Source organism: Cupressus sempervirens, chromosome 5, assembly GCF_028749045.1.
Source record: "Cupressus sempervirens isolate cs-2001-9-10 chromosome 5, ASM2874904v1, whole genome shotgun sequence".
NCBI classification, from domain to species: domain Eukaryota; kingdom Viridiplantae; phylum Streptophyta; class Pinopsida; order Cupressales; family Cupressaceae; genus Cupressus; species Cupressus sempervirens.
The window spans coordinates 545,311,189-545,326,337 of record NC_143122.1 but is presented as its reverse complement, the minus strand read 5'-3'; positions in this window follow the sequence as shown (position 1 = coordinate 545,326,337).

The following is a 15,149-nucleotide window of genomic DNA, read 5'->3' as shown; positions in this document are numbered from 1 at the left end:
CAAGTTATGCCCAATGCACAAATGGGTGCCCAAATTTCAAGATGGGGTCACTTCAAAAAATCATAGAAAGAAAACTAATTGTCATAAAATTATGAAAAAATAGACTTCTAGATCTCCTTCTTACCTCTCATCCTACCAAAGGTTTTTTCAAAATAATAAATATAATTATTGAGATATGATTGAAAAAATCATTGATAAGAGAAATTGTTAAGAGGGAGAATTGTTGAAGAAGACTATGCTTTTTAATCATTGTTTTGTCACTAATGTCAAACCTACTATTTTCTGGTAGGACAACAACTTATAAGATTCAAGTACTATCAATTAGCTGATTGACGAAGAGGATTTGATCAATAAGAGGTAACAATAGCACCTAGAGGAAAGGTTGAGTTATGATTATGTAATGAAATACAAGGATCGGTTAAGACAATGATGACATGATGGATTGATGATCTACTTAAGGTTACAAAATATTAGCTACACTTAGAAAGTGTAGAAGAATAAGTTAAACAAAGTTTTTCTACAAAGCTTGACCAAGGGGACTATAGGTGCCAAGCAAAGTCAATGCAAGCTTAGCAGAAAGTCAATTGGAGCTAAGTGAAAGAAAATTCTAGTGGATGTCGAGCAAAATAGTTGATGCCAAGTAAAGTTTAGCTAATGCCAAGCATCAATAAACTTTAGTTGATGCTAAGGGATTTAACAGTTTATGTTGAGCAATGTAGTATGTGTTGAACATGAGAAGATTGATAATGTTGAGTTGCTACATTATGTTAAAGATCAAAGATTCACCGAATCTAAGCTGGCAATTTTGTTTTCTTGAAACTTGTGAACCAAGAAAAAGATAAGGTCAATGAGTTGGTGGCATAGAATTTGATGTAAAACATTTTTAGGAAAATTAAAATTAGAGTTAGAGGTTTGTCCAAGTTGAAGAAACCTAATAATAAAGTGTGTAAACAATGTCAGCTAGGCAAAATGACAAAGTTAAGCTTTAAGAGTAAAGCTTATACCTCTAAAGAAATACTAGAGATTATTCATACTAACTTGTGTGGACCAACTGAAGTGAAAAGCTACAAAGGAGATATGTACATAATGCTATTTTTTGATGATTATTCTAAGATGATGACAGATATGTTTTTGAAATAGAAATTTGATGCTTTTCAAATGTTTAAGTGGTATTTGGCAAGAGTTGATAAAGAAACAGGTAAAATTCTAAAATGCTTGAGATCAGATAGAGGAGGAGAATTCACTTCAAATGATTTTGAGATTTTTTGTAATGAAAAAGGAATTAAAAGGCAGATATCTACTCCTAGGACCCTATTGGAAAATAGATTTTTCCTTTCTTGTTTCTTAGAAATATGACTCTTAGTGCCCAAATTGTGAACAATATCTGGATACAACAGTTGAAAAGTCATTCTCTGATTATTGGCTTTTCTCTGAATTGGTAGGTATGGCTCCCTTATGGAATGATATAAAATGAATTATGTTTTGATCCTAAAACTAACATAGGGTATGCTCTTAACCCGAGAGCAAAAAAGGGCAAATCGAACTAAGCCTAAATAGAACTTAATCAAAGCAAGGGGAACTTTCTAGTCTATGAACGAAATGGTAGAACTCACACATCCTATGAATTCATACACTCAACACTTAAATTTAAATATACAATAACTGTTAACAGAGGCATAAATGAAATTTAAAAATTTCTAATGAGTCCTTCTCTGAATATTACACAACACATCCTACTGTGTTTATTCACAATCTCAAAACAAATGAATGAAATATCCTTTCCTTCCTACAGTAATTTAGTTTAAGAGAAAGAATCAGCTAATTAACAACTATCAACTTACTAGAACAGAAAATAATTGACATAAAATACTCTTCAATTGACTCTGCAAAATCAAGTATCCTACCCCAAAAATTTTCTGACCTTTTATTAATCATTCAACTTCATACATATAGTGTTTGAGAGATGACCATTACAATAGGAATTTTAATCAGTTCATCTTTTGAGGATGAAAAATGAAAAGATGTCAGTTTGTCATATTACAAAATTTGGCAAATTTGAAAAAATTTACAATAGAAAATGAAAAGGGAGTGTCAACTAAATCACTTTAGCTTCTTTCCCTTTTTAGTTTTCACTCTATATGCCTTAGTAGCAACTATAATTTGAATCATTTCTTTGTGACTAGACACATGTACATTAGTGAATCTTAAGAGCCACTTCGAATGCTCTCGAGCTAGCTCCTTTACTGCATTTAGCTGACTTGTAGATTCTTTAGTAGCCACGTGTATGCATCTACCAAGCGTCTACAACTCTAATACTCTATTTTGACTGCTTGAAGTCATTCCAGATAGATTACTCAAGTATGTGGAGAAGTTGTTCTTCATTACTTCTACCCCAATAAGAGATTTCCCTTGCCCACTAGTTTGTGGGTCAGTGTGTAATCCTCGCATGAGTTTGAACACTCTATCTTGGGTCTTCCTCACTTTTTCCCCAATTTTTTTGAGTCCCTCTTTGGCTTCTTGAATAATCTCCAACTTAAATTGCATGCTTTGAAGCCATTCAAACAAAGGCTCAATCCCTTTCTTCAAAATATTTGCTTCAATCACCTCTTTTGCCTTCATTTGTATGATCATTTTCAGGAGGGAAATGCATTCATCACATCTTGCCTTCTCCATGGCCAAAGTGTTGTGATTAGATATGATATTATCCTTCTTAGTTTCCAATCAAAGGATAACATTTCCAATTTGATCGATTAGAGAAATTCAATCTGCATTGAGTTTTTCAATCCATTCTTTTTTGATCTGGCCAAAATGCCTATCTTTTTGAAGCTGTGAGATGAAATCTTGCACTTCTTCTATTGTGGGGTTCTCAATAGTAGGCACACTAGTAATGGTTGCCAATGGAACAACCAATTGCTTGATAAATCTTTTCAATTCTTCAATTTTAGCCTTCATCTTGATTTTCAAAAATTTGACACTCTCCAATTGTTCTTTTATCACCTCATTACTTGATCTCCATAGGCCCACCTTTGTATCATGTCTAGCCTCTCCAAGATCAATTGAATGTAGAGTGAAAATATTAAGCGTCACATCTTCAATTCTCCTTGGTTTGTTTGGCTTTACTATATCCATTGTTAAGTGTCATGTTTCTGGATCTTGCCCAAGTATTGATAAAGTCTTTTGCTTCTTAGCTTTCACTATTGTAGACCCAAAGCGAACTGCTTGAGACACAGTATCTTTTGCAGGGATGCTCTCCTCTTTCCTCTTTCTCTTCCTTTCTAATGTGTCTTCTAGCCAAGACTCTATACTAATCACTTTAGAAGCAGCCCCAAGTGACTCTATACTTAACATTTTCCTCTTCATCGGAGTCAGTGCCACTGTAGCTATAGAAAAAGGATTCTTTGGATATTGAAAAAGAAGCCTAGATGAACTCGGGGATTTCTCTTCCTCTTGAGTTTTCCTCACAACTTCATTAGATTTAGTGGACTCACTGTTACTGCTCTTTTCATCCCCAATCTCTACTATCTGAATGGGGCAACTAGTTGGCTTCAAAAGAGGAGTGCTTGCAGATGGACTAGTGCTATGATGAGGAGATGGAGTTGGAGTAACATGAGGAGGTGAGATTGGAGCAGTAACACCATCTTTTAGCTCTTCAGTCCTCCTTTCTTCGATGCTAGCTTGGGCTCCAATAACTGGTAGAGGACCACCTTGGCAAGTTGGATCTATTGAAATGTTTTTCTCCAAGGTTTGATCACCTCCTCCTACAAATTGAGCAATTCCTTAAGCAGCTATAGTTGTAACACTTGATGTGGCACTCTGAGAAGAAGTGGGAGTAGTAGTAGCTGGAGAAGCTTGAGTAGTCTTGCTCTTACTCCGGCCCTTTTTTGCTGTCCACGACCCATTATCCAGTTCTCTTGATGATCTGAGCCATCATAACATCAAGGTCTTCTTCCATATCAACATATGGCTCGGAACTAATTAGAGTATTTCTCAATTTGGTCAAATATGTATTACTATACATATTTTTTCCATCATCTTCTAACCCTTCCACATCTAAGTTAATGCCATATGTCTTTATTTGATCCATTGTCAATCTAGCAAAAGCTTGACCTCAACTTTCCAATTCATCTTTACAATTTGCCCAATATTCCTCCATAGTAGTAACATGCTTGATTAAACTTCCAATTTAAAGCACATCTCTGGCATACCCATTTGGGTCAAACATATGCCTCACCACTTCATACCCCTCTAACTTGTACTGTTTCTCAAATGTCTTAAGCATTTTTTTAGCATCTGATTGAGTTTCACAACTGTAGGCCCCAACTTTCATGGGGAATTCATATTGCATCTTCTTCAAACTGGTACTCAACACGTTCACCTGAATCACTTGCCTCATGATCTCAATGAGTACAATCATGTGGTTCGAGTATCTAGGCAGCTTTAGAGAAAATCCATCGAATGCTGCAAGATGAAAATAAGAAAAAGATGAGAATTGAATGAAATAACTACCACATTGATTGATGACCACCATTGCTTCTGGATTGAATCTCCACTCTATACATCCTTGTAGTTCATTACATATCCTCATTGTGAATGCATCATTTACTTGGATATACTTACATAACTATTCTGCAACTGCAGGCATACATAAAATTCATAGCTTTTTACATCATCAAGAAAATCCTCTAATTTGGGGAGTCCTAGCCACAATTGTAGGGAAGCCAACATATATATCAAGAAAGAAGACATATAAAATGAATTGTAGAACTTAGCCGCACTGAGAGCCCTAGACAAATCTTCACTTACCTCATATGCCCAGTCAATATATTGTGTATTTGAGCAAATAATTTATACCAAAAAGAAGTATTGTTCTACAAAATTAAGGGCTTCTACTTCACCTATAAGTCGATGTAAGAGGACCAAAATGTCCACAATCTCAAGCTTGAGATTAGTGCTGAAAAGGGTTTTAGGGACCTTACTCTTAGCTCCCCTTAGCTTTTGGAACCACAAGCTCATGATCTCCTTTCGCCACACCATCTTCTTCAAAGAAAATTCAAACATAGATCCTCTAATTATTAATTCAGAGAACTCTTCTCACTCTTGAATCCATAGGCAATTCATTACCGCTTGCCTATCAATTGAGATTATCACTGTTTGATTTGCTAGTAAGATTTGCTTTGTATCCAGATTGTAATGATTGATGCATTCAATAATCAACTCTAGAGCTTGTACAACTACTGGAAATTTGACTGCCTCTACTAACCCACTTCCTTGAAGTTTCTCCATTATGGGGTGAATTGGCCTCATCCTTAGTCTTCTTTGGAAATCTTGCATATCGAAGAAGCGAAGTGAAGTGTTTGTGATATTCTACCATATAGACTTGATTGCACCTAGTCCATCAAAATTGGTGAATCTTGTTGCCATTTTGTCTGATATAAAGGTAAATTGAAATCTAATAATAAAAATAGTGCAATGAGTGAACCTTGTAACTTCAAAAAAATTTGGAAGCACTATTTAGCATAACAATTCAAAGAGAAAGTAGTGATTTGAAAATTTTTTACACTTATCTTTATATAAGAACCATCTATCCGTTGATTTTCATGATCCACGCCACATGACCAAATTTAAGGATAAATTCATTGAATTAGTATATATGAGGGTTCTAACAAATTTTTCCCTATCTTTTCACTATTCCCATTGGCACAACAGTAACTTTCTTTAATTATAGACTTACTTCCCCATTTTTACCCTATTTTGGAGAAATAGAAACGGAGTACTCCTTAGGAAGAAATCCACCTGACTGGATTTTTTTTCAAATACATTCACAAACTCTATTGATTTGTTTCAATTATCTTTCCCAAAACATCCCATGATCAATTTACACAATTACTATGCTTTGTAGAAATGATTTTCTATTATATGCAAAAAATTGTTGTCGAGGGTAGAAAGCCCGTGGAGGAGAAGGCGATTTCCACTTTTTCGCTTGTGCCCTCATTTTACCTTCTCTACCCTAATCACTTTACTTTAAGCCTTCAAAAAATATAAAACTAGCTTCACAAGTGAAAGATGGGACCCACTGACCCACTTTACCTTTCCACAAATGCCTTTTTGGAAAACTAATTTCTTTGTTCAAAACCCGCTGAGGAGAAGTTGTTTCTGAGTTTTTCGCTGATGCTTTTTTTATCATGTTAGTGAGTTTTGAATGATTCCCACAATGAAAACATGGCAATAATTGAATGATCTATCCATAACATAATTTTCCTCTCTTTATTTAAGCTCGCAAACCGTATTCATGAATCTCGACAGAGTTTCACCTTTGGGGTGCAAAAAACCTGCAAAGGAGAAGAGGAAACTAGACTTTCTGCCAGTTCAACTTTCTATATGTTCAAAACAAAATGAGCTACAAGTAAGTTCATCTAAAGTAACATAATTCAAGAATCTCCATCAAGCAAGGTCCTAAACTACCCAAAAAGACTCATGATGATAAAAGAGACCCATTCAACCATACAATGCAAGAGAAGGGAAAAGATGAAACCCTGATGGAGATACTTATCACTTGAGCAAGAAAGGACCAACTCGACCAGACTAAACACAACACAGGCTAATTTCCACTTTGCAAAATTGGTGCATGATGAGAAGTGAGGCAACAATTGGCTCTAACTAGGGACTTGGGTAGAGTATGCCCAAGCAAGGAACTTAGAATCTTTGGTTTCGCAAAAGAAAATAAAAGGTGACAACACAACAAAAACTAAACAAGGAACAAGGAAAGGAAAATAGAAGTGAAAAGGCTAACTAAGGCACACACATGATACTAAGCTTAAGTATAGTACAGTACATGGGTTACCTATTTTCAATTTGCAATTTGATAGAGCTTGAGATCCTGACCATTATAAGTCAGGGGTAGTACTTCACCATCTTCATATGCCAACTTGAAAGAATTGTTTTTGAATGCTTGTTGAATTCTAAATGGACCTTTCAACAGAGCATCAAACTTCTTATGCATTCCTTTAGAAGCCTTTCTTTTGTCCCAAAGCAACACCATATCTCCTATCATAAATTTTTTGGGTCTTTTCTTTCTATCAAAAAGTTCTTTCACTCGCATCTGGTGCTGTGTAATGTGGTCTAAAATATCTCTCCTTTCTTCTTTGAGTTTTCTTAGATATAAGATCTTCTTCTCCAGACCATCCTTATAGATATCATCCTCAATTATTGTTCTGAGTTTGTTCATGGCTAACTCTAGAGGTAGAGTTAGATTGGCTTCAGTTCCATAAACTAGTTCGAAAGGGGATATACAAATTTCCCTCTTGGGTGTCACTCTATCTCCCCAAAGTGCCTCATGAATCTTTTTGTGCCAAGTTTTCTGATTATCTAAGACTAGCTTCTTAACAATATTAATTAGGTTCTTATTGGTAGACTCTAGCTATCCATTCCCTTGAGGGAAATAATCAGATGAATGACCAATGGTGATCCCATACTCAAAATATAAATTAGTAATTTTGATTGAAGAAAAATAAGATGCATTATCCATCACTAGTTTAACAGGAACACCAAACCTAACCAAAATGTTTTCTTTTATGTATTCACACACCACCTCAAAAGTAGTCTTCTTTGTAGCCTTAGCTTCTACCCATTTAGTGAAGTAATCAATTGTAGTTGTTATATACTAATGACCAGCACTGTATGTAGGGCTAATAGGACCAACAAAGTCAAGGCCCCACTATTGAAAAGGCCCTTCGATGATAATAGGTCTCAAAGGTAGAGCAGCTAGTTGAGGACGTCTAGAGAACATCTTGCACTTTTCACACTTTGCTACCCAAGCATATGCATCTTTGAACATCCTAGGCCAGTAATAACATTGCCTTAGTATTTTAAATATTGCGACTGAAGAAGAGAAATTTCCTCCACAAGCTTCATCATGAAATGGTTTCAATAGCTTTTCTTGCTGTTGTTTATCTACACACCTAAGGAAGTACCGTCAATAGCTCTTTTGAAAATTTTACCATCCTAGATCACATACTTAGCTATTTTTAGTTTAAATTCTCTTCTTTTCTTTGCATTTAGGCCCTCTGGACATTCACCATACATTAAAAATTAAGAGATATTTTCAAACCATGGATCATAGAGACCTATAGCTAACACCAATTGCTTCTCACCAGATTCTTCTGACTTTCCAGTGATTTTTTTTCTGCAATTGCCTTGCATAGAGCTTTCCCTCTTATCAACTTGGTAGGTTTAATCTCTATATCATATTCTTGTATTTTTGCAACCCATGCTCCTCTGACATTGTAACCTATATCCTATTGCATCAATATGCTCTTTACTACTACATCTAGGACAAAAACTATTGAATGTGAATGCAGGATATATAATAGAAAATGTTTAAGAGCCTTGACCACTGAGAAAGCATGCTTTTCAATTTGTAAATATTTGATCTCATGGTTCTTTAAAGGTGTTCTCATAAAAGAAATAGGAGCTTGTACTCCTTCATCATTCTCTTGCATAAGAATAGCTAACAATGTATGTTCAGAAGCATAGCAATAAATGATAAAGTCTCGCTTATAATTTGGATGGCACAATACTGGAGCATTAGCAATAGCAATTTTTGCATCATGAAAAGATCAGTTTCTTGCCTCATTCCATTTGAAATTTGAATTCCCTTTCATCATGTCTACTATATGTTTAGTAGTTTCCATGAAGTCAGGCACAAATCTTTTGAGAAAATTAACCTACCTGAAGAAAGATTTGACCCCTGTTTTGTTTGAGGATAGGCTTAGTCTTTGAATAGCTTCTACTCTTTCAGGGTCAACTCTAATGCCTTCCTAGGAAACTATATGGCCAAGGAGCTTTCCTTCTGTCACACAGAAAACTAACTTCTTTGGGTTGAGAGATATTCCATGCTCTTGACACCTTTGTAACACTTTCCTCAAATCTCCCATATGATCTTTTCTTTTTCTTGAGAATATGGTGAGGTCATCCAGGTATATGACTATGATTTGGTCTTTCAAGTCAGCGAATGTATTACTCATGCATCTTTGGAAAGTAACACCAGCATTGATAAGTCCAAAAGGCATTATGTGATATGCAAATGTACCCCAAGGGGTAGTGAATGTCATCTTATGTTGGTCTTTCTCTTCTACTTCAATCTAATTATAACTTGAGAATCCATCAAGCAAGGACATCATTTTAGATCCCATTTTTGTTTGCAATAAATGGTCCATAAGAGCAAAGTTATCTTTCAGGGGTGCTTGATTTAGGTTGCAAAAATCAACATAGATTCTTATTTCTCCATTCTTTTTTCTAACAGGTACAATATTGGCTATCCAAGTGGAATGATGAATGGGATAAATAATTCTTTCTTTTAACATCTTATCTACGTCTTGGAATATGGCATCAGCGACTTTAGGATTATAGTTTGTTTCTGCCTAAAAGGGGCTGCATAAGTCTTCAATGGAATTTCATGTTTTACCTTCCCATTTTTATAACTTTTCAAATCTTCATAGCTCCAAGCGAAAACATCTCTATATTCCATAAATAGATTCTTTACGGCCTCTTTCTCTTTAGGTGAACAACACCTCCCAATGTTAATCAGTTTGGGATTATGAATATCTCCAATGTTAACTCCTTAGTATTCACCCATTGTTGGCCCCTTTTCTACTCTCTTCTACTTTATGCAAGCATCATGTCCATTAAATAGTTTTTCTAAGGCCACAAAATATGGGGAAATAATGTTGCCTTTCAACTAAACTTCCACATTTTGGCTCTATTCTTTCTCTACATCAGGGCTTTTGTGATTACTTACATTGGATTCGCGCTCAAAGCTAAACTTGTCATTCTCAAGGAAAATCTGCAAAATTTTATCATCATTAGAAACTTGCCATGATTCTGTGTTATCTGGAATGGTAGATCGATACACAATTTTGATCTGGTATTTCTTGTCTTGGAAATCTAGGTGAGGAAGTAATAGGGAGGTGGAGACAACTAAAGAATCAACTTTAGTATTCATCTCTCTCAGAACTGCTTCAGTAGAGAAGGCATCTAGACCTTCAATCTCATCCCAGACTATACTCTTGTAATTCTTCAGCTTGTGATTTTTAACAGAATACTGCCCCTTTACTTGCTTTACAATAAGCTTTGCATCACCTTGGGATTTTAAAATCTTTATTCCTTTTTCTTTTTCTATCATTATCCCAAGTAATAAGGCCTCATATTACGCAGTGTTATTTGTATTCCCAAATTCTAATTTGAAAGCCATAGGTTCAGGTTCTCCTTCCAGGGATATCAATACTACACCAGCTCCATATCTTGAAGAGGCACAACTTCCATCAAATTCAAGCATCCATATGCCTAGTACATCTTTGTTTTCATTGGGAAGTTTATTGTTTGGATTTTTTTCCATTTGTTCTTTTAGGTTTTCTTCAGTAAACAACATATAATTGACAAACTCTAATTCTTGATATAGGATCTAAGCTTTAGGGTCATCTTATTTCAACACTATGAACTTTTCCTTTTCTTCAGGTTCTAATTTGACCTTCTTATTCCCAATAGGTATTACTGCTTGGGACCAGTCTAGTTTTATTTCTCCTCCTAAGTCACAACAAAAACTTCTACTTAACAAAAGTCCATAGCTTGCTGGGATATCAGCTACTAGGATAGTCAATAGGAGCTTTTTTTATGAATGTGAAGCTAAAGCTACCTAAGCATCTTTAATTTGTCTGAGTAAGGGAACTTGTTTGGCATCCATTGAATAGAATCTTCCATGCACTTTAGTAAGATTGAGACCCAAAGCTTTAGCTACAAAATAAGGCATAACATTATCTGATGCACCTGAATCTATTATACAATTACTGAGTTTACATCCATTGATGTACAATGAGATATAAAAAGGTTCATGCTTTTTCCCAAGAGGTTGCTAAAACTGTGGAATCTTCTTGATTAAACAAACCATATGTTAAGGTTTCATCTTCTTTTTCAACCATTACATTACAATTAGCATCTGATGTGTTTCCTCTACATCAATCTACCAGTATTTTTAACTCGGAAGGATGTGACTTTAAATAATCAATAGTGGAAATTTGAATTGTTGACTCTTCAAAAAATTGAATGAAATCAAAGGATGTCTTTTCCTTACCTATTTGTGAAGCAGATGTTCCTTGATCAATATATACATTTCTCGTTGAAGGGATGAAGTCATTCCTATGAGTGTGACTAGAGGCTTGGTTCTTCAACCTTTGTCCACGGGTAAGCACTGTGTATGAAGTTCCATCAATAGTTTCATAACAGTCACCTTTTGATTTAGAATCCGATTCATATTCTAAAAATAAATTTCCAAAGTTGCCATTTGAATAAGAATCAGGCTCTGAACAAGGAGTCGTAGTGTTTAATTCATTAGTAGATAACAACTGCATCATGCAAGTAGTCTCCAAACAATTCTCACTATCATGATCTATGGTCAAATGAAAGATGCAAATATTTCCTTTTTTCGGCATTGCTTCAATTTGCAACCTAGGTTGTGAACTTGTAAGCTATGAAAATCTACTTTCATTGCTTCTTCCTGGTGAGTTTTGGTAATTTCGCTGATAAGTGCTATTGAATCTAGGTAACTAGTTTTTCATTGCTACTAGTTCATTAAACAACTTCTGAAATCATCTCTTCTGATGATATGGTATTACTAGAACTCCCTTTAGTTTGAAGTTCTCATTTCCATTTTCCTATGGAAATTAAATCATCTTCACATTCAATAGCTTTCTTTTGTGCGTCAGCTAGATCAGTGGGATGTGCCCTTCTTAGATCATAATTGATATCTGGAGACATAGCACTAATAAAGAAATTTTTTATATTACCAAGTGTGGGTCTATCAAAAGTAGAAATTCTGCGATTAATATTATTGAATTTGGCAACAAAATCCCTCATGCTCATAGTTGGTTGCTTCTTAATTGAAGTCAACTATGTTAGCAAAGCATGTTCATCTTTTGCAATTTTGAATTTGGTCTCAAATTCAATTCTCATTGTATCCTATTTATTTATTGAGCCATCAGGTAGATGATAAAACCAATCTGTTGCACTATCTATGAGGGTTTCTATGAACAATCTTACAGCAACATCTTCATGTCCCACACCTAAGATATGAGTAGCTACAAAGAAATGTTTAATGTGTTCATCTGTAGTGACTTTCCCATCACCTGAGAATTTAGGGAAATTCTTCCTTGAGCCAGTTGGAAGTGGATGGTAAGCATTTAGTGCTAACGGTCTTGTTGCCACAACCCATGGAGCGGCCATGATTGTTCTAGCAGTATATGGTGGAAAATTAACAACTAGAGGGGTAGTAACTCCATGAAGTGCTAACACCTGACAAGTGGAATGTGAAGTGATGGCATCCTAATTTCTAATAGGGGAAGGAGGTCTACTCTAACTTTTACCTTTACCTTTCCACTTTGGGATGTCTAGAATAGGAAAGTCGAGCTCTACAAGTATATCAAAGGTGGGATCTTGCCCACCCTGTTCCTTGGTACTTCTGAGGAACCTAAATTGTTTTAGGATGCTAGGTCTAGTTTATCTCTGACCTTATTGTCTTAATTTTCTTTCTACTCTCTGGATATCTCTCCTTTGAATAGCTCTTTCAAAGGATTCAACTCTTCTTTCCTCTTCCTCTAATACCTAGCTAGCATTCCGATAATGTTTAGTGTTCCTTCTATGCCTCCAAACGAATGTGTTAAGAGATGAAATTATATCCTCTTGGTCATCTTGAAAACCAAGGTTAGGTTGGAGCATTGGGATTATATTTTCATGAGGTAGTACCATTTTCCCTAATGACATAGGCTTTTTTTATCAAGCGACTATTCATTTCCCTAGTAGAGTCGCCAAAAATCAGTTGGCAAATAGATTTTTCCTTTCTTGTTTCTTAGGAATATGAATCTTAGTGCCCAAATTTTGAACAATATATGGTTACAACAATTGAAAAGTCGTTCTTTGATTATTGGTTTTTCTTTGAATTTGTACGTACAGCTCCCTTATGGAATGATATACAATGAATTATGTTTTGATCCTAAAGCTAATATAGGATATGCTCTTAACTTGAGAGTAGAAAAGGACAAATTGAACTAAGCCTAAACAAAACTTAATCCAGGTAAGGAGAACTTTCTAGTCTATGAACCAAATGGTAGAACTCACACATCTTATGAATTCATACACTCAACACTTAACTAATCTACAACAACTATTAATAGAGGCATAAATAAAATTTAAAAATTTCTAATGAGTCCTTTGAATATTCTATAGCACATCCTACTGGGTTTATTCACAACCTCAAAAAAAAGGAATGAAATATCCTTTCCCTCCTATAGTAACTTAGTTTAAGAGAAAGAATCAGCTAATTAACAACTACCAACTTACTAGAACATAAAATAATTGACATAAAATACTCTTCGATGGACTCCTCAACATCAAGTATCCTACCCCAAATTTTTTTTGACCTTTTATTAATCATTCAACTTCATACATATAGAGCTTAAGAGATGACCACTACAATAGGAATTTTAATCGGTTCATCTTTTGAGCATGACAAATGGCAAGATGCCAATTTTTCGTATTACAAAATTTACAAAATTTGCAAAATTTACAATAGAAAATGAAAAGGGAGTGTCAACTGAATCACTTGGGCTTCTTTCCCTTTTCAATTTTTTCTCTATATGCCTTAGTAGCAATTAAAATTGGAATCATTTCTTCATGACTAGGCACATGTACATTAGTGAATCTTAAGAGCCACTTCAAATGCTCTCGAGCTAGCTCCTTTATTGCATTTAGCTAACTTGTCAATTCTTTAGCAGCCGTGTGCATGCATCCACAAAGTGTCTGCAACTCTAATACTCTATTTTCACTACTTGATGTCATTCCAGATAGATTACTCAAGTATGTGGAGAAGTTGTTCTTCATTACTTCTACCCCAATAAGAGCTTTCCCTTGCCCACTAGTTTGTGGGTCAGTGTGTAATCCTCGCATGAGTTCAAATCCTCTGTCTTGGCTCTTCCTCACTTTTTCCCATATTTTTTTGAGTCCCTCTTTAGCTTCTTGAATCATCTCCAACTTAAAGTGCATGTTTTGAAGCCATTCGAACAGAGGCTCAGTCCCTTTCTTCAAAATCTTTCCTTCAACCACCTCTTTTGCCTTCATTTGGATGATCATTTTTAGGAGGGAAATGCATTCATCACATCTTGCCTTCTCTGTGGCCAAAGTGTTGTGATTAGATATGATATTATCCTTCTCAGTTTCCAATCAAAGGATAACATTTCCAATTTGATCGATCAGAGCAGTTCCATCTACATTGAGTTTTTCAATCCATTCTTTTTCGATCTAGCCAAAATGTCTATCTTTCTGAACCTGTGAGATGAAAGTTTTCACTTCTTCTACTGTGGGGTTCTTACTAGTAGGCACACCAGTAATGGTTGCCAATGGAACAACTAACCACCTAATAAATCTTTTCAATTCTTCAATCTCAGTCTTCATCTTGATTTTTGACAATTTGAGGCTCTCCAATTGTTCTTCTATCACCTCATTACTTGATCTCCATAGGCCCACCTTTGTATCATGTCTAGCCTCTCCAAGATCAATTGAATGCATAGTGAAATCATCAGGTGTCATGTCTTCAATTCTCTCTACTTTGTTTGGATTTACTATCTCCATTGTTAAGTGTCCTATTTCTAGATCCTGCCCAAGTATTGATAAAGTCTTTTGCTTCTTAGCTTTCACTATTGTAGACCCAGAGTGAAATTCTTGAGACATAGTATCTTTTGCAGGGATGCTCTCCTCTTTCCTCTTTCTCTTCCTTTCTAAGGTGTCTTCTAGCCAAGACTTTGTACTAATCACTTTAGAAGCAGCCCTAAGTGACTCTATACTGAACATTTTCCTCTTCACCAGAGTCACTGCAATTGTAGCTACAAAAAAAGGATTCTTTGGATCTTGAAAAAGAAGCCTAGATGAACTCAAGGCTTTCTCTTCCTCTTGATTTTTCCTTGCAACTTCATCAGATTCAGTGGACTTGTTGCTGGGCATATGCACCGAGTTGTGGTGCCAAAAAGATGACAAGGTTTTTTTTTTTTTCTAATTTTCAATAGCGCGTACGCGCTATTCTAATATAAAAAAAGTTATATGATGGGTTG